The following is a 24,713-nucleotide window of genomic DNA, read 5'->3' as shown; positions in this document are numbered from 1 at the left end:
CTTTGTTGCCGAAACCTGTGGTTTTCTTGTTGAGACTAATACTTGTTTTTCTCATCCTGTTATTGACTTATTTATCATTCTCAATGTTTTCCACCATGCCTTTCTTTCTCACCACTTCCTCAAGAACGTGGTGTTTACTGTTGTTACGAAAAAGCCTGAGAACTTGCTGCTTACAGCTGCCTTTTACTTTTTAACCAGCTGTATGTGTTCATGGCCTTTTTTCCTTAAAGCCATGTCTGAGCAAAATTCTCCAACAAGTAAATATAGCCTATTTCTGACTAACATCACATTCTGGTTTTTAGCCTGGGGATACAAAGAGTCTTGCTATACTGTGTTCCTCCAAATTCATACAGCATCTGATGACATAGATATCATTGAGTATAAGCATGTTAGTTAGCTTCAGACATATGAATTATAAGCTCATGGGGACACAAATGCAAGGCAAATATTTGCACAGAAGTGGCTCAGTAGGAACATTTGTATTTGAAATAGCGTTTGAGCATTTGGATTAAGAACCAAAGCTGAGTGGGAGGGATGAAAACAGATTATACCAGACACAGATGTCTTTCAGTAATATGCCTTGAGATGCATAACCACAAAATTTATGAATTTACACTGCAGACTTTACCTAGTGAGAAAACTGAAAGAAAAGATCAGGTTCTGGGAATTACTTCATTTGAATATTTCACAATTGTCTTCATATTAATTTGTCCTTCAGCTTTTAAACTGAAGTTTTAAAAAAATAATGAATCTGATTGTGCAACAGTCACAAGTGCATTAATTAGGAGAAATGTTTTCAAGAAAACATTATTCATTTATCTCTTTAGACACCTACATTACACAAAAAGTCAGAATTAAATACTCTAAGAAACTGGGTAAGGGTTAAGCTGCTTACAATCTTTAAACAGAGTTAGATCCACTGGTGTTACTCTAACAAATTTCTGTTTAGTCATACTAAAAAAAAGTCATATTTTTTTTTCCATATGCAAGACAACATTTACGTAATGCAAAAATGAAGGAAAAAATAATTTCTGCATTCCCCTGAATTGGGACGTTCATGACAGAACATGCACTACTTTCTGCAAACTTCTGGATTTTTCAGCTATTTGGCTGCATGTCCAAGCATACTACAGATGATTCAGAAGTATATAACCTAAGATTTATTATTTCTAAATATAATGCAGTCCTTCCACCAGACTAAAATCTAGCAAAATTGGTCAAAATATTAAAATCCTGATTTTTGGCATTCTCTGTTTTGCTGTTGGTTGTTATCTTGACATACATATATTAGATACAGTAACTAAAAGACAAAACCCCATTTGGGTATAAAACCTTTGCAGCCATATATAAACTTTGGTAATACCTTTAAGGGATGACTAAAAATTTCTATACAGGATAACCTCTGATATTGGTTGTCCTATTAAAAATGCAGACAGAGTATGCTGCTAGCATTCAGGCTGAAGGATGGTTTTAAGCTCAAGTCAACCTGCCAAACAGGTCCACTCCTGCCTGGGTGGTGGTGGTTCCTGACATGCAAGAAAGGAAATACAGTTATGCTTTTGTTAAAATATGTCTGGCATTGATAAATGAAAATATTTAAACTCGCAAATATCTTGTCAGTGACATGAGAATGGTAGTTGTCAGAGGGACTAGAAATATGACTGATGGACAGAGAGAAAAAGAGAGTGAAAGAAAGAAGGAAAGAAGGAATGAAGGAAAGAAAGAGAAAAAAGAAAAGAAAGAGAGTAAAAAGCCCCACCTGCCTTTTCCCAAAACAACATGAATGTTAATCCAGATTCCACAACCAAACTTCCATTGCTTTTAATGACATAATGGGGTCTTCAGTCATAGAAAGACAGCCACATTTCTGTGTAGCACCAAGAACCCATTTACACTGAGGAAAGAAATAGCCACCTAAAACTAAAAGTTTTTGTGCATAATAGCTTTTTATGAAAAAGACATATGACCCAATTTCATTTTGACAGAAACCATGCAGTGAAATGGCCATCTGAGGTAAAATGCTCCCATTAAAATTCATTTGTGCTGTGAGCTTTAATTCTTAATAGAACTTGGGCCATACAGAATTTAGGTACAAATGCAGTTATTAAATCATGCAGAACTTAGCACAAAAGTTCTACTTTCACTTTGAGTCCTTCACTTGAAGGAAGAAATTGCCTACCATGACATTTGCTGTAGTTACAACATGACTGAAAGGCAAAACCCTTCCAGGCAGGAAAGGGAACAAGTCCAGAAGAAAACAGTAAGTCAGTAGAGTTTTTCAAAGGTTTTGATTTTAAGCAGGCTGACTACAGGCCCTAATACAGCAAAACACTCTACATGCTTACCTTCTTGAATATTTCCATCAAAGTCAATGAGATAATTCAAGTACTTGCAGGATGAAACAAGCATTTGAGCCATTTATACCACTGAAAAATCAGCTTGAGCAAAGAATAGCCTAAACATTATGAACCTTATTCTTGATAACTGCAAATTCCTGTTATCCTCTGAGTTTGTTTTAACTCCATAGACTTACAGCCATTGATGGTGTAAGGGCATATAAATTGTTTAAATGCAACTTCTTGGGAAAGGTGCAACCATTTAATCATTATTTTATCTCTAACAAAGTGGAAAGATAATTTAGAAAGTTATAAATAAAGCCTTGTTTACACAGTTATTTGTAATAATATTCCATTCATTTATAGCATTTAAAGTAAATAATTTATTAAAATCGAGCTAATAGATTCTGCAAATTTTATAATATAGTAAGATCAAGAAAAACAGCTAACCTATTCACAAATAGTCATCTTACAGTTTTTCTCAAAGACCCAAAACTATTAAAGATATGAAACATGCTAAACTACAAAAATCAAATAAAAGGGATTTAAAAATTACATTATTTAAGCATTGAAATAAATTGTGTGCAAAACCACCCCAGAGAATACAATCTATACTGAATTTATTTCTTTCTTATTTTGTGCTTAAATATATGACCTGGCCTCTACTGACATTTTTAAATGCTACTTTTAGAGTCATGTCATGCTTTAAATAATTCCAGTTTGAAATAATTGATTCATGAGCAGTTTAACTGATTTACTTCCCTACCAGATGGCACAGAAATGTTCTGTATCATGAGCTGTGTTACTGGATCTGGCTAAAAGACTGGATTACTTTATGCATTGTACCTGTAGTGCCTTTTAGTAATGAGAGCCCTGTAAATTAGCTCAATAAATGAATTTGGCATTTATCTTTCAACAATCACTGATTTTCAGACTACAGGAAAAGAAAAATGGTTCTGGATTTGTGTTAGCAGCTATAGTATAAGTTCCCTCCTAGGTATCATGAACATATACCTTGAACAGCCTCATTTAGTGTGATCAAATACATAAATGCAAGCAAAACCCTCACTAATAGTTCCCCCTAGGGGATATGTAAACCCTGAGAAGTGAAAAAGATTATTATATAATTAAAAAATATTAAAAGGGATCAGTCTCAAATTCTGTATTTTATTATTCAAATTGAAAGAAAAAATATTCTGGCATAAATTTTTGGACCCTTACAAAGTGCCATATAAAATTTTCTCTATCGAAATCTACTTCCATTTAACACAGTAATGCTTTAAAACATTAACTACATCCAAAACTGTAAACATGTAAACTTCATCAGTTTAAGCATAGAGTTAAATTCTTTCTCTTTCATTGCCTGATGCTACATAAAAATTTATGATATCAATATAGGAAACACAGAATCAGGAACTTTGAGAAAACACACTACTTTATCCATTCAAATCATTAAAGAACCACATATGATTGAACATTTTGCTGGCATCAAGGTAGACACACTAGAATTATGTCATTCAAGCAGGAAAAGGATGCTGCAGCCACAGAAGTGCCTTCCTGGAATGTTGAAGAAAAACTTTGGAAAGTTGATTTATTAAAAAACCCCTGTTGACATCTGCCAAAAGAGAATGGCAGCAGCTTTTAAATCCAAACTGTCTCACACAGATAGTGAAAGAAAAAAAACTGACAAAGTGTTTATGCCCAGAGCTGCTGCTACAGTGAGGAGAGTATTCTGTCCTTCAGAAATATAACACTATGTAAAGCGATAAATGAGCTGATAGAAGGTATGCAAAAAAAAATTTCATATGAAAATTGAGTTCCATAATCATGACAAATATTATCTAAGTCAGGTGTGGTTTGCATTATGAGCTAACTGCTGTGGGTTTGGGTTTGTGAGTTTGGAGTTTTTTGAATTTTTAATCTGAAAAAAAAACAGCAACTGCAAAGAAAAGCATTTTTGTTGGCTCCTCACCTACAATTTGAGAGCAGTGGGTAAGTAAAAAGCTGAGACAAGGGACAAACATAAAAGATGCTAATATGTCAACCCATCACCTGATCCTTCCCAAAAAGGGAACCAAATAACAAACAGAAGCTGGAGGCAAACAAATCAACAGATGGAATTTATTCAGAGAGGAATTACCTTGTGAAAACCATATCAGGCATGAAGAATTGATACTTTACCTTTGAGGTTTGGAAGTAACAGTCACTCTGTCTCAAATCCAGCGGGAGCATTTCCACTAAGGGCATTTATACCCGATGGTGCAGCAGCTAGAGGGCAATGTAGGGAATGGAGAGACACGGACACACCATCTTGTAATACTGGTGACCAGACAATGAAGAAGTGACACATGGGAAGTGGGGCTTGATCCATCTTGTCAGGTTCCCTGCTTGGCCATTTGCTAAGGAGCAGCCCTGGCTGGCTCCAGGGACCAGTGGTGGTACCATTCTCGACAGATTGCTGAGGAGCTTCTCAGGGGGATGGAGGAAAGCTGAAGGACTGTCACTCATACCTTCCCTACTGATGGAAAGCACACACTTCTGACATCAAAGAACAGAGAAGTAAAACTCTGTGAAATGCAAGTGTTAAACATTGGAGAATGCTCTGAGGCATGTCCTCTTGAAACTGCTGGAGCAACAAGAATGAGCAGTGATAGAAAGCACTGACAAAGTTATGATTACTGAATGACAGCTGCTCAAGAAGGCATTCCAACTAGGTGTGTCAGATGCTTGTTTATATGCAAAGAGGGTAGACTTTCTCCATGTCATGTATATGTTTCTCTTTAAGAAATGTCTTCATGTGCTCTCTCAGCAGTTGAATATTTTAGTTCTTTATTTTTTAATCACTTAGAGAATTTTGACCTATGCTTCATCAGGTAAGCAAGCTGAAGGGAACAAAACTGTTTTATTTATGTTATCTTCTCAACACAGTCTGCAGACTTTTAGGGTGTATTAAGACTATGTAATGTGGGAACACTTCTGATTTCCTGAACTCAAGCATTAACACCAGCCATACTGCCTCTCTACCCTTGGAGATGAAAAGGGATGATATGTGATGTTGACATCATGCTACAGATGAAGGAAAACCTTTCTACAGCATATAAACACAGTCATTGCTTTAATTTTATTCTGCTTTTAGACACAGGATTCTGAATCAATGCAGGTGATGCAGCTGCTGTTTGTGCACAGTGATACACTCAGACTTGGTTTCAGTGGAGCACACTTGTGCTTACAGCTTTCCACATGCCATTGAACATGTATTTACTTTAACAACATACATACTTCTTCCAGATACCCTGCTTGAAACTGCATATATAGTCAATTTCAGTAAAGAATAGTTTCCATATTTCATTGGCAGATTGAAAATTTAATCTTCTTGATATGTGGATTTAATTTAGGGATCTGCCAAGCAACCATATATCTGGATTTTATTTCAATATATTAAATCTTATTTTAAGCCTCAAATAATCCCTATGATTAAAAAACTGAACTTCTGACAATATGTCTCTGATTCTACTTGTTCCTTGGGGTTCTTCAATGCTGTGAAGTATGGGTTAATAGAGAGGTTCATATAATTGTGTTGATCACCATTTAAACAATCACTAAGTCTAATTCCTAAGAAATCTAAAATGATCCATTATGCAATTGCATAACTTTTCCTGTATCAAACAAAGTAGCTTTTTCTTTCTGAATTATTATTATTTTACTACCAGTACCTCCAAAGACATGAAGGAGCAGATCTGGTCTGTTAATTCACTTTAACTATAAAATTGTCTCGTGCAACAGATAGCACTCCTGTGAATTTTAATTCATTTAGTCTGGTGTACTACCAGAAGAGTAACACCACTATACAGATACTTTGAGCAATCAATCAGCAGTGCTCCAAGGGAGGAGAAGCTGAGCTTTGGAACATTTCACCGGCAGAAACACAGCTTCTGAGCTTCTGAAAGAAAAAAGGATTCTTGCTGCTTTCCTCGAACAAAACTTAAAAATAAAAACAAAATATAGAATAAAAAATGAAAATCAAACACTTAAAAATAAAAATAAAATATAGAATAAAAAATGAAAATCAAACACTATTCCAGCTGGAGGAAGAGGAGGAGAAAAAGCCAGCAGATTATTCAGTAAGGTTCTCTCACCTATTTTTGCTCTGAACAATGTAATCAATCTCTGCATTACCATATTCACTTTACATTTTCCCATTTGACTGATTTTCAGATGGAATCACTGTCACATAAGAGCACTAGACAGAATTACTGTGTCTTTTCTGCCAGCTACTGCATTACATTTATAGTTCAATATCTGGTGTTCATTTTCTTTTTTCCTTTTCACATCCTTGTTTTACCTTTTCTCTGACCAGCATCATCCCTATTCCTAATTACACTCAAGACTTTGCACATACTTGAGGATGGATTTTCATTATTTATCAGTAGTTTATCTCCTAAGAGCTCATAATGTACAGAATAGCCTCACAGAACACTGTATATGGGAATATGCATGTAGGAGTAATAACACTCTTTGAAGTGTTTCCTTCATGCTGTGTTCCAAATCTAACTCCCTATGACATGTTTGCTGCATAAGTCTGTATTCAGGACATGAGATAGATAGGGCTATTATTATCACAGTTTTTGAGAAATTCTTCTTATTTCAAGAATAAAAGTTGAAACAGTTGGGCTCAGAATGCCATTTGTAAAGTAACCAGCAGTTTTTACAATCTTTTGACTTATTCTGCTTTGTTAGCAAAACTGAAAAATGCAAGGATTAAATATCAGCATGTCAAAAATTTCAGATGCCAAACTGTGAAGCAATCAGAAAAGCTATAAAAACAAGCCTTGCTAGATTAAATAATTCTAATGCATGTTTCCAAGTTTTTCTGTAAATTATGAGCCTACAGTAAACACTACAGTCCTCCCATATTACACTGCTGCTCACAGCTCATGGTACCAGGAAATTCAGAGCATATGGGTCCCAGAGCAGTTCCTTTTCCCACACATAAGGAAACAAGAGCCTTCATGCCCTGCATTCTCTAACTGCACTATGACCCTAAACAAGCCTCCATTTTACAGTGCCCAAAGTGGAGTTTAACACCATGTCACCACCTTTTCCTACCACTCCTTCAGACTGATACCCTATCCATCCATTTAACTTCCTGCCACATCCTTGTTACTGATAGCTGTAATCATGTCTGGGAATGTATGTAATCCCACAGACAGAAGTCAGCACCTCCAGACAGTCAGTTATTACTCTGAGATTGCTGAGTGTCAGAGATTTAGGTTTAAGAACTCCACAGAGGCAATGGTTAATCACCGATATCTCTATTATCTAAGGGATATAGCCTGCAACTAAGGTGAGCTTCTCCTCACAGGCGGTGGAATCATATGGATCTGTTTCCCATAAGAACATTTCAAGGTTTATGTGCACTAGGACGTCTGTAGGGTGACTGAAGCATGAGCTTTTATAAAACATTTATAGATCAGTGGTGCCTTATGTTTTTGTCATTTCCTAGAATTTCATAATCTAATCAGGATACTTTTCCTGAGAATCAGGACCTGTCCAATCCAGAATATTGAAAACAGTAGTTTGCAAGTGTTTTATCAGGGAACTGTATTTGCAAGTATCAATTCTTTCCCCAAGGACTGGAGCACTTGAATTTTTTTTGTCCTAGGAGACAAAAAACCAGAGATTGTGTTGTTTCATTGCCTGCTAAAAAACTCCTAAAATTTTTTCAAAGAATTAGTAAATTCTAGAAAAATTTCTTAGAGGGACTGGCATCTACCATTTCTAAGTATATCTTTGGGAATCAATGACTAATAGATATTTCAAAAAAGATGGGAAAGTCTAGTTGCATTTGATTAACTACTCAGCTGTGGAATCAGCAACCGAACATCACAGATGTTAGGGGAAGGAAGCACAAGTGTCCAGAGATTATGTGTGCACTAATCACTAGCAACATGCCTGTGATGGTAGTGACTATATTATTCAATATCATTTCATCTGGAGTAAATAAATAATCACAATCTCCAGCCAATCTAATGAGCTAGTGTAGTTTATTCCTTCCATACCTCTAATTTTGAATTTGGAATTACAAATGTTTAGTTCCATTGATTGCTTTAATTTTGCCATTAAATTTAGTGTTTAGTAACTGTGAAATGGTGAAGTGAAAGTAAGACTGCTATTTGAGAATGGGCAGACCTGGTTTGACAAATCCAGATGGATTATAAGGTTTTCTCAAAGAATTTTGTTATTCAAAAAACTGGTGGAATCTAGCAGGAAGAGAAAAAAACTTATGCTAAGAAGCCACAATTCAAGTAATATGTTTTAATTTTTTAAAATGAGTAATACAGGTTGGTACTGAAATAACATTTTGTCTTGAATGAAATACAAAACCACTCCAACTAGAAAAAGTTCACAGAGCTTTACTAGGCATTGATGCCACCTACTGGAAACCAATAGAGGCAGAAAATCCAGGTCTGAGCAGTGCTCAAATGCCCAAAGGAAAATCAGTGAAGTGCTGTCACATATAATCACTAAAGACATAAGCTTGGTGTCAAACATGGACAAGCTCACTGAAAAAATCAAAATCATGATACTGTGTACCTACACAGTAACGAGAGTGCTTGCAATTGTGTGTACCAAAACAAAATCTGTCCATTGTGAACATTAAACTCTAAGCAAAAACCCAGAAGTTCTTAAAGAATTCTGAAGTTTTAAGAGGGTTTTTTGTACAAGGGACAGTCATACAAAATATGTGACATTATGAGATATTTCCCTGTTGCTTTAAGGTAAAGACAATTTCTTTGTTGAGAGTTGAAATAGACATTCCAATTACATTTGAATGCATAACCATATCTTTCTGTTATAACTTGAAAAATCATGCATCTGCCAACTGTAAAATGAAGTCACCATATTATATAACCAAAATAAGGAGGGTCTCTAGACCATCCCTGATCAGAAATTAGATCAAAATACAAATTACTTTAAATATTATTTGCTGATTTGAAAGGGAACTAGTATAGCCACCTAATAATAAATGTTCTAAAGGAAAAAGTTAAACACTTCCACTCAGGCAATTAAAACCTTCTGTTCTTTTTCTTCTCACAAACACAGAGCATTCTAGGCATATTTATTTTGTGTCAGTTCAAATTTTCTGACAAACTGAGACATTCCAGGCATCCTCACACTATATATTACATTGTGATACTAATATTATAGCCAGTAATCAGTGCCATGCACAACCCACCTACAAGTATGAGAACAATTTTTAATAACAAAGAAAAGTGTAAAAGTACAAATTATAATGGGAAAAAAAAGGATCACAGAGTCATGGAATCTTAGAATATGCTGATTTGGAAGGGATCCATCAGGATCATCAAGGCCAATCCTGGCCCTGCACAGGACACTCTGAGTCACACCATGTGCCTGAGAGCATTGTCCAAACATTTCTTGAACTCTGTCAGGCTGGTGCTGAGACCACTTTCCTGGGGAGCCTGTTCCAGGGCCCAACCACCTTCTAGGGAAAGAACCTTTTCCTGATATCCAATCTAAAGCTCCTCTGACTCAGATTGATGCTATTTCCCTGAATCCTTTCACTGGTCACGTGGGTGAAGAAGTCGGTACCTGTCCCTCCTCTTCCCTCACGAGGAGGTTGGGAGACTGCAGCGAGGTTTCCCTTTAGTCTCCTTCAGGCTGAAAAGACAAAGTGACCTCAGCCATTCCTCATAAGGCTTTCCCTCAATGCCTTCACCATTCTCATGGCCTTCCTTTGGACACTCTTGATGCCATTTTATACTGTAGCATCCAAAACTGCCCCCAGCACTCGAGATGAGGCTGCCCCAGTGCAGAGCAGAGCAGGACAATTTCCTCCCTTGCTCAGCTGTGATGCTGTCCCTGATGCTCCTCAGGACAGGGTTGTCCCTCCTGGCTGCCAGGACACTGCTGACAAACGTGTTTTGACATCAACCAGGACACCCAGGTCCATTTCCACAGTGCTGCTCTCCAGCTTCTCTTTCCCTGGTCTGTGCGCACAACCAGGGTTGCCCCAGCCCAGGTGCAGAACCCAGCACTTCCCTGTGTTAAAGTTCGTGTGATTGGTAATTGCTCAGTTGTCTCTCAGTTCTCTTGAGGGACCTCAGTTGAGGTCCCTCAAGGCAGTCGAGAGCTCCTCCTAGTTTAGTGTTACTGGCAAACTTACCTAGAACCTCTTCAAGTCCCACATGGAAGTCATTTATGAAGACATTGAAGAGAACTGGGCTGAGGATGGAGCCCTGTGGAACTCTACCAGTGACCAGATGGCAGCGTGATGTTACTCCACTCCCTAGAATCCTTTGTGCTCAGCTTGTGAACCAGTTGCTCATCGATTGTGTAACACCCTTATTCAACCGAGTGCTGGATATTTTGACCACAAGGATACTGTGAGAGACAGTATCAAAAGCTTTGCTGAAATCCAAATTATTAGATCTACTGGATTTCCTAAATCAAGTTACCTTGTTGTATGAGGAAATTATGTTAGACAAACATGACTCTCCCCAGGTGAAGCCATGTTCATCTTGGATATTCTCAAAAGAAATAAATTTGAAGTCATCGCTGTTTCTAAAATAATGTTTTCTGGTTTTGTGTATTGCACTCTTTTCAACAAAAATAAAACTTAAAAGGCCACGTTGGTCCTTAGTTTCTCAACTGCTCTAACTTACAGATATACAAATGCAATACTCTAGACAGAAATAGAAATGGCAGAAACAAGAAAGGGCTTAGTGTAAACTTGCTATATTAACTCAACAGAAATAAAGAATCATAAAGACAAAATGTAGTAAAACATGACAAGAAATCCTGTGGTAGTGTGTTGTTAAGTTTCTTGTGTTATTCCCCCAATTTATGTATTGTTCTCCCCTATTATGTGTAAAATGGTTTCGTTCCCCCAGTTTTTCCCGCCACTGCTAGCCTGTCAGCTAAGTTGCTATAGCAACTGCTATTCATAGTTGCCGATATGTAATTGCTTCTCCCCTTGGTTTCCCTTATAAGTGAAAGTTGTTTCCTCCCTGTCCAGTCAATCACTCCCTTCCTCCTCCCAGGTTTCGAGAACCTTCTCCTCTCTAGAGATGGTAGTTGGCTGGGGTCCCAGGACACCTCCTTTACCTTTTGATTATTGGTCTCCATGGAGTGTCAGTTCTGTGAAGTTCATCCCCTCACCTTTCCTGATTGGCTCTGTCTGTACCCACCCCCTTGCTTTATAATCCTGTTTTCACCCCCTATGAAAAAAAAACTGTTTCCCGGAGGGTTTCCCGGTGTTTGGATGCGGCATCACTGTCAATAAACCGATGTTTAACCCCCGGGAAATGGTCAGTTCCGTTCATCTCCTATACCAGCGAGGTACGCCAGTCCGCAGCCAGCACAGCCTGAGGCCATCAGACTCCGGAAGGGTGCTGGCCAGGAATTGCAGAGGGGCGTCGGCCTTTTGCCCTCAGCTAGTCGGATTCTAAACTTCGGGCCACATACGATTCCCCTCTGCAGATGGCGCCCAACGTAGGGCTTTACCGTACCCCGCGGACTGGACTTTAAATCTACTAGCCGTCAGACTTCCTCCGGTGTCAGTGGACTAATCCGCCTGAACTTTTCGTTTGCAACGCTCTTTGATTAGGTGAACCCCGGACTCGGTTCCTCCCCTGCCTTTTTAATTTTCCCTGGGAGCTCTACGAGGGGGACTGCCGTCTGCCGCTTTTCGCGCTCGCGGTGCCCCGGCACAGTGGCGCCGGGCCCAGTAGCGGGGCTCTCGGCGCGGCGCTGAGTGGTTGCGGCGGGCTCATTCAGCGCGGAGCGGCTTTTCCGCGCGGTTTGCCGCGGCGAGGTCGCTACACCCCCCACGATCATGGGTGTGGGTCAGAGCAAAACCCAAAAAGGAGGTTTTTTTGTAGTTAAGGGTTTGTTACTTGGAAGAGGTTTTACTGCCCCCAAGAAAGAGTTGATAGTGTTGATTAGATGAGTATTTTCACATTTCCCTGAAGTTTCCCCAGAAGTTGCGAAAGAGCCGCGCTTTTGGGCAGCCGTTGTGGCCAAATTAGACCAACAGGTTAACGCTGGGGAACCCCGGTTGTCTAACGTGGCATACTGGGCAAGCAAAGTATTAACTTCGCTGCGCCCAGCCGGGAGTTCAAGAAACGATCTTTCTTCTTCTAGTTTGTTCCCTAGTTCTCCCAGTTCCTGCATCCTTACCCCCCAGCCCTCTCCCTCTTCACACAGGCAGGAGCCCTCGAAAGGGATTTTAAAGGCCAACAAAAAGCAGGGAAACCATTCTGCCCCTGCTCCCTCTCGACCTGCTCAGCCTCCCCGTCCAAGGAGCCCTGCCCAAGTTCCTCCATCCTCCCCTTCTACCCCAGTTCCCAAGTCCCCAGTTTCAACCCCTAAGTTTGTTCCGCTTAGTAATGAAATTCCACAAAGTAGCCCCTTTACTGTCCAAGATGGCGGGGACCACGCGGTCTCTGCTGCCAGAGCTCCTTCTTCTTCCGCTAACCCGTTCCTCCCAAGCACCAACCCCTTCCTTCACCCTGACCACACCCCTTGCCCAGTTACTCCTCTCTCATACCCTCCCTCCGTCCCGCTCACTCCTCAGCACTCCGCCCCACCTTCAGCTCCTCCTCAAACCCCTCCCCCGGTTCAGCCCCCCACTCCCTTCCCCCCCGCTCCGTTTTCGTTTTTCCCTCCGCCTCCGAACGCCGTCCGGGGGGCGGAGAAGGGTACTTTGCCGCGCCCACTCCCTTGCCTTACGTCAGCGCCAAACCCCGCCTCAACCTCCTCCAGTTTCGGTTCCCACGCCACCCCCCCCAGCTCTCACGCTTTGTGTTCAGAGGAGGGGGGGGGAAAAGCCGGAAACTGGAGCAAGCTCCCCTATTAGAAGCCGCTCCGGTAACATATCATCAAGGGGAAGGGGGAAATGCACGGGCACAGTGGGTGCCTTTAGCACAGGTCCGAATAAAGGAGCTATGCAAAGCTCAGAAAGATTACTCCCGGGAGTCAGAATTCTTCCGGGGTTTGCTTCATAATACCCTTGCTCAGGGAGATTTGGTACCGACGGATTTAAAGTCCCTCTTCTCTAGCCTGCTCAGACCCATGGAATTTAGAGTCTGGGTGAGGGAATGGAGGAGGGAAATAGTGGAAGTACTCCCAAGTTTTTGGGAGAACCTTACACTGTCCCATGACGCAGATAGTCAGTTAATTACCCAAGAACATCTTTTGAGTGAAGGACAGTGGGCTGAAGGGGCAAATCAAGCTAAAGCCTTATTCCCATCCCAGCTAGTAGAGACGGCCCGAGCAGCTGAGCGGGCCTTCTTTAAGTTAGAGGTAGTTACCTCCCAATGAGAAGATGCTGAAGTTTTGCAAGGAGCACAAGAGCCATACATGGAATTTATCGAACGCCTATACAGATATGTGGAAGCGCAAGCGTTTGGAGAGGATGACAGGGAAAAAATGCTTGAGCAGATGGCTTATAGCAATGCCAACGCTGACTGCCGCAAGGCTATAAAAACTCTCCCTCGAAGTCCTAAGCCCACAGTAGAAGCCATGATAGATGTCGTAGTGCGTCAAGTCTCCCTGGCCCCAAGGCCTAAGAGAACATCTGTGCATTTTGCTGAATGCCCCGAGCAAGACTTCATAGAGGCTGAAGCTTCCCCCGTGGCCGGTCCTTCTACTTCTGAGTCCGGCAGGAGGACATCAGCAACCCATCCCTGCCATCTCTGTGGCAAGGTGGGGCATTGGATGCCTCAGTGTCCCATGCGCCAAGACTACATGGAATGGAGGCGGAAGCAAGATAAGAAGAAGACAGAGGAAAAAGACCATCCAAATGAGTCAGGCACCTCATCCCGAAGCAGAGGATGCAGAAGGAAGCTGAGTCACAGGTTCAGGCGTGCTCGCGGTGACGGAGAAAACCCTCCCAAACACCATCAGTTTCCTCAGATGTTTACTTCCTCCCCAATGCTGAGACTGCTGTTCCTACCCCTCTCGTCACTGAACTACCTCTGGTTTATTAATCCCAACCTCCCTCCCCCATTTCTTCTTCTTCTCCCGAACTGGATTTATTATTTGAGGCAGAACCATCTGTTTAAGTATTTTGCGTTTAACTGTTCACCTTTTGTCTTTTAGTACATTTCCCCAACTCACTTTTGATTTTCATCCTCCTAATTTGCAAGCTAGTCCGGAGAAAACTGACTGCGCTGAGTGCCACTGTCCCTTGCAATGTTCAGAAGACAAAGACACTCGTCATGACCAGCTGCGAGTTCCTGCATTCTAAGCTTAATTTAGACTTTTCTCTTCATTTTAATTTTTATTTGGTAAAAAACGGGGAGATGTGGTAGTGTGTTGTTAAGTTTCTTGTGTTATTCCCCCAATTTATGTATTGTTCTCCCCTATTATGTGTAAAATGGTTTCGTTCCCCCAGTTTTTCCCGCCACTGCTAGCCTGTCAGCTAAGTTGCTATAGCAACTGCTATTCATAGTTGCCGATATGTAATTGCTTCTCCCCTTGGTTTCCCTTATAAGTGAAAGTTGTTTCCTCCCTGTCCAGTCAATCACTCCCTTCCTCCTCCCAGGTTTCGAGAACCTTCTCCTCTCTAGAGATGGTAGTTGGCTGGGGTCCCAGGACACCTCCTTTACCTTTTGATTATTGGTCTCCATGGAGTGTCAGTTCTGTGAAGTTCATCCCCTCACCTTTCCTGATTAGCTCTGTCTGTACCCACCCCCTTGCTTTATAATCCTGTTTTCACCCCCTATGAAAAAAAAACTTTTTCCCGGATGGTTTCCCGGTGTTTAGATGCGGCATCACCGTCAATAAACCGATGTTTAACCCCCGGGAAATGGTCAGTTCCGTTCATCTCCTATACCAGCGAGGTACGCCAGTCCGCAGCCAGCACAGCCCGAGGCCATCAGACTCCGGAAAGGTGCTGGCCAGGAATAGCAGAGGAGCGTCGGCCTTTCGCCCTCAGCTAGTCAGATTCTAAACTTCGGACCACATACGATTCCCCTCTGCAAAATCCTGCATCAGATACAAAATCAATTAAGAGTTAAAATTGTTTTAATATTGCTCTAGAACTCAAAATTAAATAGAAGAATACATTCACTCTATGCCAATTCCTTTACAACGTACATTCCAACCTCATACAGAGAATTCTTGTCAGACAAGACTTTGTTAATTTGATGTATTATATATTTCAAGAAATAAAAACTTATCCCAAAGAGAACTCTTGTTCCCTTAGTCTCATAAAATTTCAGCATTTTTGCAGTGCCATTGGCAAAGGTAGCAGTAAAATGCAGGGAAAGATTTTAAAAATTATAGTATCCTGCTAAGCTATAAGCACATTTAGTGGTTATGGCACAGGAAAAAACCTTATGAAAGGCTGCACAAGACAGATATATGCTGAACCAATGCGTAAAAATGAGTAAATCTGGTCCTAAAACTATGCAGGATATCCTTTACAATTACTGACTGATCTCATATATGCAGTGACTGCATTCTTTTCAGCATAAGAGATCCCATATCCAATTTCCATAATCTCAGCATAGTTATGGCAACTTTGAAAGGGCTTTAAAGCAAGTGCAGAGCTAAAGTTCTTTTCTCTCCAATGCTGCTTATTCCACATCAATTCTCAGTGATCTCAGAAAGAATTTTAGAAATGAGTACAGTGAAGCCTAGCCCCATGTCTCCTGATATTTTTTCAAGTAGCACAGATGAGTAGAATAGGTTTGTCAAAGTACAGAATGTAACTGAATGTAGAGAACTTTGAGGCAGTAAGATCCCTGCAGTTGGGAAATCCAAGCAGACAAATAGATCTGCAAAAGGAAAAGGGACAGGAAAATCTAAACAAATAAAAATAGGCAACTTCTAGAGGAGAAGAAAAGTTGACCATTCCTTGCCTTCAAGCAGCAGCCACTATGCTTAAACTTAGAGCTCCCCTCCAGAAGTGCTTTCATATCTTTGAATTTTATAAACCATATGTAAGACTTAATGACAAAATCATAAAAATGTCTTAGCTTCTGGGACAAGATCACTACTAAAATAATAAAAAAATGAAGTTATTCAGATTTCACTGTGGAACTTCAAAATTAAACCCTGTGATAGTTAATGAGCTGGTAATCCCAGTGTTTAGGTAGGATGTGGACTGAGGTTCCAGACTTCTCTGAGATGAGCAGAGAACAAACAGGAAGGTGAACAGGGGAATCCCATGAAAGGATTTGTTTTTATTGCAGTGCAAAATGAGAAATATTGATGTTACAAATTAACCTTGTTTTTCACTGAAGTGTATATTACACTGATGATAACTTTCACTTTCATCTTGGACATTTTATTATTAAATATTTCAGCCCCAGTAGGTCTCTATTTGCCATAGGACCAGAGTATTTTGACTTACTTTTCCTTTTCAGTCCCCAACAACATCCACAGAAGCTTCTGTCACACAACCCTGCTTTGGTGTTACTTGTATATTGTTTTCATTGAGCTATGCAGTTCTGACAGCATGCAATTCTTAAGTCTAGCCTGCTATCACTCTTTAATGCTTCTCTTCTGAAGAACTAGACATCTGTTCAGTTATATTTAGAGCATAATTCAACAAAATATTTAACTGCATGTTTAAATCTATTGCTATGAGTTATGTACATAGATAACTTAAAAGATATGGGGTTTAAAGTGTTTCTCAGGTTTTATACAGACAGTATTCTTCACCTTGTATGGGAAAATCTTTTTATTTTAAATATGTATTTATCGGATCTTGTCCTTTTAGTTAGCACTGTTGAAAAGAAAGTGTGAAGAGGCAATACTAGCTGACGTACTGTCAAATCACAGCCAAAACCTGGATTTTTTAATCTCTAAGAAGTTAACACACGAACACTGAATCATTGTTGGCCATAAAAAGATAGGAATTAATTAAGTCTTGATAACTATTAATTGTATGTTACTCACATCTATAGGCACCATGATTCATCTTTCATTTTGATACATGCAACAAGTAAGGAAAGAAGTTGTGTCTGGTCTCATAATCTTAACAGTTTAAACAGGTTCCTATAAAAAACAATTGGAAGCATTTGTGAATTTATAGAAAACAAAATTCTTCTCAGTGGGTTCATCTGATTTTAATAGGAATGGATCTCTGGAAAAGACATACAGAGCCAAATTCAGCAAAGCTCTCTATGCCTCCAGCACAATCAATGCCAGCTTGGGTAACAGGGCTGTCTACACTGCTCACAGTAATAAGAGGTGTCTTTGATCCTAAACATGGAGATATCCATGGTCAGAAGATGCAGCTTATAGAAAAAATGTGCAGAGAAAAACAGGGGTGTGAAATACCACCTTTTTTCCCAGAGTTTAAGGATTCCATCACCAGGAATCAGAGCCATTCTTTTGGATAAGTAACCAAAGAACCCACCCACTCTTAGGCTGTGACTGATACCACTTCCTATGGGTATGGCACTCCTCAGTCTCCTGTTGGAACTGCTTTTACTGCTCAGCAAAGAATTTAATGAACAAGGTGAGTAAAAGGAGTAAAAGGCCAGATGAAAAGGCCACTTTGGTAGCCCAGTAATTATGGCTGAGAAGATACTTGGCTCTGTGTACCTGCTACAAAGGCTGTGTTTAAAATGAGGTTTAATCATTCCTGAAATGAAATGCCAAGTTGAGTTTATGTCATGGTCCTAATGAAATGCCTGTGTGTTGGATTTGACACCTATAATTACAGCCCAATTCATGAATGTAGAAGTGAAGTTCACCTTTATTTTTTTTCACTGCTTTCAACCTGGTCTAGTGGGACATGTCCCTGCCCATGGCAGTGAGGTTGAACTAGATGATCTTTAATGTCCCTTATTATAACTATCTTATAAAGTAAATGTTACTAAATTATCCTACTAATCATAAAGCGATAGTGAAACCTGGTTTGTCACAGACATCTGTCCACCTTCCCCTATGTTTCCTCTGCCTATTTTCATTGATATGAAACATGATCTCACCTCCATCCTATCCTTAAACAACTCCACAGCATATCTTCAGCTCTGCTCCAGCAGTTCCCAATTCAACAGTAATGACAGACTCTCCTGACATCCCTATCGCCTGCTTGCCATAATTTAGCAGACTTTCATCACAAAATCCTCCCTAAAATCCCCTCAGTTTCCTCTAGCAGCACATTCCTCCAGTAATACTAGCTCCCTTTCTCCATTTTTGGTACATGGATAAATTAAGTCAATATCACTGCAATGTCTTGCTGCTGAGTGACATCTATTCCTTCATTAAATGTGGGTGAAGAAGGGTAAAAGGCACAGAAGTTATCAGGAGCATTGGTAAACACACCACCACTGCACAGGTTTTAGCTTCTTAGGAGGCTGAAAAGATGTTCACATCTGATTAACAAACCTATCTTACTGGAGGTAACATTTGGATAGTCATATTTCACTAGGCAAAACCTATTTTGCGTTGCAAAGGTAACTGGAATCATGGTACAAATTGATTTATTTAAAATATTTTGCTGCAGTGCTGCTGGGAAAGTGTTTGTCATGTTATATTAAATTAGGTCAATGATGGGCAAGTATCTGTACAGTAGTAAGAAATATCTTCTTTTTCTTAATTCCAGCAACAATCTGTTGTATGGAACAATATTTATGCATCTTATATACATGAATGGATGGTGGTAATGCATACTCAGTTTCCACAGTGTATGGAATGCACACTACAGGCAATTCAGTTTTAAAAGCAAAAAAAAAAAATTAACAGATTGGCTCCCTCTTGAATCCAAAGTGGTACTCAGACATGTTAGTCAAGTTAGTAACGATGCCTGCTGTTCAAGTTCATCTTGCTATGAGGTTTTGTGGAATTTTAAACCACATCTTTCTCTCATTTGAATAGCCTATTTCTTTACCTGGAAATAAATTACTTTAGGAGGTATTTTAGGAGAGAAAAAATTTTCCAAGCATTTCTCATACATAAAATATATCAAGTCCATGTGAAATGCCTCAAACAGAACACTCAGCTTGTAGCAGAGGCTTTCAATTTTACCTTTTATTCTCTGTAATAGTTACAAGCCATTTCCCCCTTCTTTTCAGTATTTGAATGGAATATTTCATTCACACATCCATTGCTTTCTGCCCAGCATGGTAATTCAGCTAAAGAAAAAAGCTTAGTATTTGAAAATGTCAGCTGCCCAAAAGATATTTAGAAGTCTGTGAATGTTAACCTTTCTAACATTTGCTTAAAGCCATCTGAAATTAATTTTCCTCTCTGCCTTCCCGTATCTGAATAAGGAAAAAGAACTACTCTAAGATGCCTATTTAAGCAGAAACTGATACAAGGTGTATGATCTCTGGGGAAAACAGGTCTCCTAATATATGTAAATAACTCCCATTCACATTACCATAACTGCAGAGGAACAGATTTTCTCCCAAGATTTTTATTCAGTAAATTAAATTCATGTTCACCTCTCTCAGTTCCTCTTACTTATTCTCATAAAATTTTCTTTTTCTGATGATCTGTGCACACCTTTCTCATCAGCTCACTGTACATAAAATTAAATGAATAGAGATTTACAAGTAGCTTTAAGTAATCTTAGTACCAAGGATATTTGTTTTTAACCATTGATTATCAATTCATCAAGTCAAGATTACTGGCAAACACATAAATCCTGAAGAAAGCTTTGAAAATATTATCAATTCAAATAAGACTTCACTGTGTAACCACAAAACACAACAGAACTACAGAGTAAAATGCCTCAATTTGCTAGATCATCATTAATGTGAATGTGACACTGTCTATTATATGTTTGATTTCATCCTCTCAACACAAAGTAAAATGAAACTGCAGATCTGATTAAAAATAACACACCATGTAATCATTTCAAAGCAGTACAACAGAGCTAAAATTGTTTGTAAAGAAAAAATAATAATCTTAAAATGATTTATGCTTGAAGCAAGTAACTTTTTGCTACTGATACAGTTTGTTCTCTATATCAAAACAAGGTTTTTAAAAGTATATTCCCAAAAATAAATAGTATATACTCAACATTAATAGGTCCCATTTGGATAAAACAATATGAGTTTGCAGAGGCAAATCTAAATTTTTCACTTTTTTTTTTTCTTCCCTCTGTGTTCTTGAGAAAAGGAAAAGTTAAGCTCTTTCCTGCTGATGTGTAATCAGAGCTCCTGCAGAAAAACCACTCTGGGCCACGTAAATGGAAAGTGACCATGGCAACCAGAACAAATATTAGACAACGTGAGGACACAACCAAGACTTATATAAAGTCCTAATTTTTACTTTTGAAATGCTTAGCTTCTCCTTTTTCTTTTAAAATCACATCTGAGCTCCATCTAGAGTCCACATCGTTCATTATTCACACACAGTGTTATCTTCCCTAAAGATGCTAGAGTTGATGTCCAGTATCCCACATTCAGTGTCCTAGCACACATCCATCTCCTTGACCCATGGCAGATATATCCCAAGCCTACCCCAAGGGACAGAGAGCTTCTCCTTTGCACAGCAGAGCACTGCCCTCCCTGTCAGGAATTCCCTCTGGTCTCGACAGGAGATGTGGCACAAGAGACATCTGTACCTACATGTGGGATCTTATCCTGTGCTATTGAGAAGAACATCAATTTCAAGGCTCAAAATTCAAGGTCCTTCCCTAGGATTCAATACATATTCTTCAGCATTTCAAGAACACCTGACTAGCAAGAAAATGCTGCCCGCTGTTGCAAACTGTCACATATAAGTTCCTAATTTAATATGAACCTGGTGGTAATCAAAGTCTAAAAAAATTGTTCTTCATTACTCCAGACTTCTGTGGTTTGCATCAACCACTTCCACAGCATCAGACAGCTTTGTCCAAGCTGAACTCCTCAGCTCTCATTAGGGTACTTATGCACACAATCTACAGCCAAATTCAAGGCATCTGGTTTCCTTAGCATTTAGGTCTTCCAAAAGAGATTTGCCTGCTTCCATCTGCCTCAAAAACATCAATCCCTATGTTACTAGACTGCCACTGTGCACTGTGAATGTTACCCTCCTGCTATTTTGAGCCATATATCCTTGTCTGGATTCTTGCAATTTTCAGCCACTACTGAACCCTGTGAGGGTAAAGATGGATATATACCTTCAGGCAAATGACTCGATACTGAAGGACTTCTAGGGACAGTTTAGAAACCTGCATCCCTGAAACCATGAGGGTTATCATGGTTTATTGCACCTCGCTTTATTTCTGAGAGAAGTCTGGAAAACCGCACCATGTACACGAGTTCAAATACCTCGTTCAATTCAATAAAGACTGGGGCAACTGCTGCCATCTCCCTGGTACTCAGGAAGGGGAACAAATTAATGTCGTGTGAAATATATTAATGTTGAGCCCTACAGGCTCACACCTTCCCAGAAGACTGCCCAACCATGCAGAGCTTCATAACTGTAGGGAGTGAAAGAGATGAGCCACACTATTCTCCAGAGAAGAAAAGACAGCACAGCACACAGTATCCAAATGCAAACTGATTTGCAATAAACCATTCTAAAAGGATAGTGTATCTTAAAATGAAGGCACTAATTCATCTTGACTTGCAGGATCAGCCAGTCTGAGTGGGAGAAAGGGAAGTTTCAGGGAAGTTTCAGGGAAGGGAAGTTTCAGGGAAGGGAAGTTTCAGGGAAGTTTCAGGGAAGTTTCAGGGAAGGGAAGTTTCAGGGAAGGGAAGGGAAGTTTCAGGGAGATTTCAGGGAAGTTTCAGGGAAGTTTCAGGGAAGGGAAGTTTCAGGGAAGTTTCAGGGAAGTTTCAGGGAAGGGAAGGGAAGTTTCAGGGAAGGGAAGTTTCAGGGAAGTTTCAGGGAAGTTTCAGGGAAGGGAAGTTTCAGGGAAGTTTCAGGGAAGTTTCAGGGAAGTTTCAGGGAAGGGAAGTTTCAGGGAAGGGAAGTTTCAGGGAAGTTTCAGGGAAGTTTCAGGGAAGTTTCAGGGAAGTTTCAGGGAAGGGAAGGGAAGGGAAGTTTCAGGGAAGTTTCAGGGAAGTTTCAGGGAAGTTTCAGGGAAGTTTCAGGGAAGTTTCAGGGAAGTTTCAGGGAAGTTTCAGGGAAGGGAAGGGAAGGGAAGGGAAGGGAAGGGAAGGGAAGGGAAGGGAAGGGAAGGGAAGGGAAGGGAAGGGAAGGGAAGGGAAGGGAAGGGAAGGGAAGGGAAGGGAAGGGAAGGGAAGGGAAGGGAAGGGAAGGGAAGGGAAGGGAAGGGAAGGGAAGGGAAGGGAAGGGAAGGGAAGGGAAGGGAAGGGAAGGGGAAAGAAGGCACAGTCTGCCTACCTGCTGCAGATATGATACATCAGCCTGACTGCCAAAATGAGGTGATAGTATCTGCCTGTCCCTCTTCCCTCTGGATGTCCTGTGAAACTTCATTTATATCCAATTGTTTACAAGCTTTGGTAGGGCTTTGGCAATGATTTTACAGTCAAAGGCCTGAAAAAAGTTGATATAACATATCTACTTAGATATAGCAGATAGCAATTTTCAGAGGGTATTTTCCCCTACACCCCTAAATTTCTATAGATTTTAATTGCAATACCTTGTCCCTTGGACAGTGGCCACCAGTGCTGAGCTTTCCAGATGCTAGGACATAGTCAAGAAGCCTGGGGAAGCATTAGAAAATGTTGAAACCCTGTAGAAACCAATGCCTTGGTCCTTCCTGGGCCTCAGTACTTGCTCCCTGACAAGGCACTGTTGAGTAAAATTCTCCCCTGCGCCCACAATGTAGAAATTAAATAAATAGTCCAGACCAAAGCAAGGGAAGAAAACTAAATTAATTTTATGGTGAATGACTAGAGTCCTACATCAAAAAGTAAAGCAGAAAATGATCCAATTTAGGTAATTGTCCTCTAACCTTTGGCCACTTAACCTGAAAATCTACAGAGAAGGTTGGTGGATAAGCCTTAACTTCAGCTAAGTTTGGCCTCATGAAATCCCTGAGATGCAGGACTTATCAGGAAAAAAAAAAAAAAGCATAATCTTATGCAGCTTTATCTTTCCTTTACTGCCATGTGTTTTGTTCTCTTTGAATATTGCTAGCTCTTCTGAGTACATTGCTAGCTTTTTTTTTTTTTTTTTTTTTTTTAAGTGGAGTTTCAAATGATGCTGTCAAGGATAAATATTGGAATGCTGTTTCTGGTTATTTGCAAAGCAAATGGTGTTTAATCATTGCCAGAGATGATTTGACACGAAATTTTCAAAACCGAATTATTTTTTACACTAAAACCTGACCAGTTTTAATCTCAAATATGCAAAAGCCCATGATTGAGATTGTGATTATGTTCACAGAGCCTACATATTGCAGTCTACTCTGCTTTATGTAATTAGAATTTATCACCCATTTCTCTGAGAAATGACATCCTCAAATAAGAAGTTTCTCTTCACCAAGATCGTCTGCATAAGCTGTATGTATGAATTCAGTAAAAGTCTTAAACAGACACAGTATGTAAAAATTCATCCTGTCAAAATGACTGAAGCTGTCTATAGCCAGGAGATGTTAAATCACTTCCTTTATTCTTTACAAAGTTGACAAAACATTTACACTGAAACTTAAAAACCATTAAGAGATGTATTTTTTGCTTGTTTGCATCTAGTGTCTGTAAATATATGTAGTCAAAAGTCATATACAAAGAAAATATTTCAATATTTCAATACAGGTCCAAAATCATCAGTCACCTCTGCTTGAATAAAGACATTGGCCTTTCTATGAAGATAGCCCTTTAAGGGATTTTTATTTGCTCTTTATAGATAGTTGTACTAATTATGTAATTATGATTACTGAACTTTTAAAACTTAGTTTAGATGGGACAGTTTTGTTCTCTATTGAGTAGAGAACAAAAGAGAGAGAGAACTTCAAGTTTTATGGCTGTTTTTATACAGCACTGGATGAAGTCTATAGGTTCAATTGTATATGTGACACCAAGTTTATTTTTAATTTTATAACTAGTATCAGTTTTTCTTTTTCCTCCAAGACTCAAAATAGGAAAGGTGCAAGGCATATCTGAGCTCTTGGCTTGCTCCAATGAAAGAAGGAATATCTAAAAAGCTGTGGTGCCACACCGACTCTTACTGAATTTGCAGGGAACCCTGATGAGGGGAGAGAGAATGATGCATCTGATTCCATCTTATCAGAAGGCTAATTAATTACTTTATTATACTATATTATTCTATACTATATTACATTATAATACATTACTAAACTGAATCTCAACTCTGCACACAACTGCACTCCACTGCACAGAATCTTGTGACTGTCTGCCAACAGTCCCAGAACACACACACCCTCTTGGTCCTGACAGGCCAAGGAAACAAAACATCCTTACTTTGGATAAACAGTCTCCATATTGCATTCTATTTTTGCACAAACACGGGCGCAGCAAATGATAA

The 24,713-nt window shown here is 39.7% G+C and overlaps 1 protein-coding gene across 23 annotated transcripts in view; it reads right to left on the bottom strand.

The window, feature by feature from the left end:
* GPC5 (glypican 5) overlaps positions 1-24,713 on the bottom strand; it is a 610,346-nt gene that overhangs the window by 305,779 nt on the left and 279,854 nt on the right. The gene's annotated exons all lie outside the window — the stretch shown is intronic.

This window comes from Zonotrichia albicollis, chromosome 2, assembly GCF_047830755.1.
Source record: "Zonotrichia albicollis isolate bZonAlb1 chromosome 2, bZonAlb1.hap1, whole genome shotgun sequence".
In the NCBI taxonomy this organism is placed as follows: Eukaryota; Metazoa; Chordata; class Aves; order Passeriformes; family Passerellidae; genus Zonotrichia; species Zonotrichia albicollis.
Note: the sequence above shows the minus strand (reverse complement) of the source record. Positions and strands in the feature narration are given on the sequence as shown.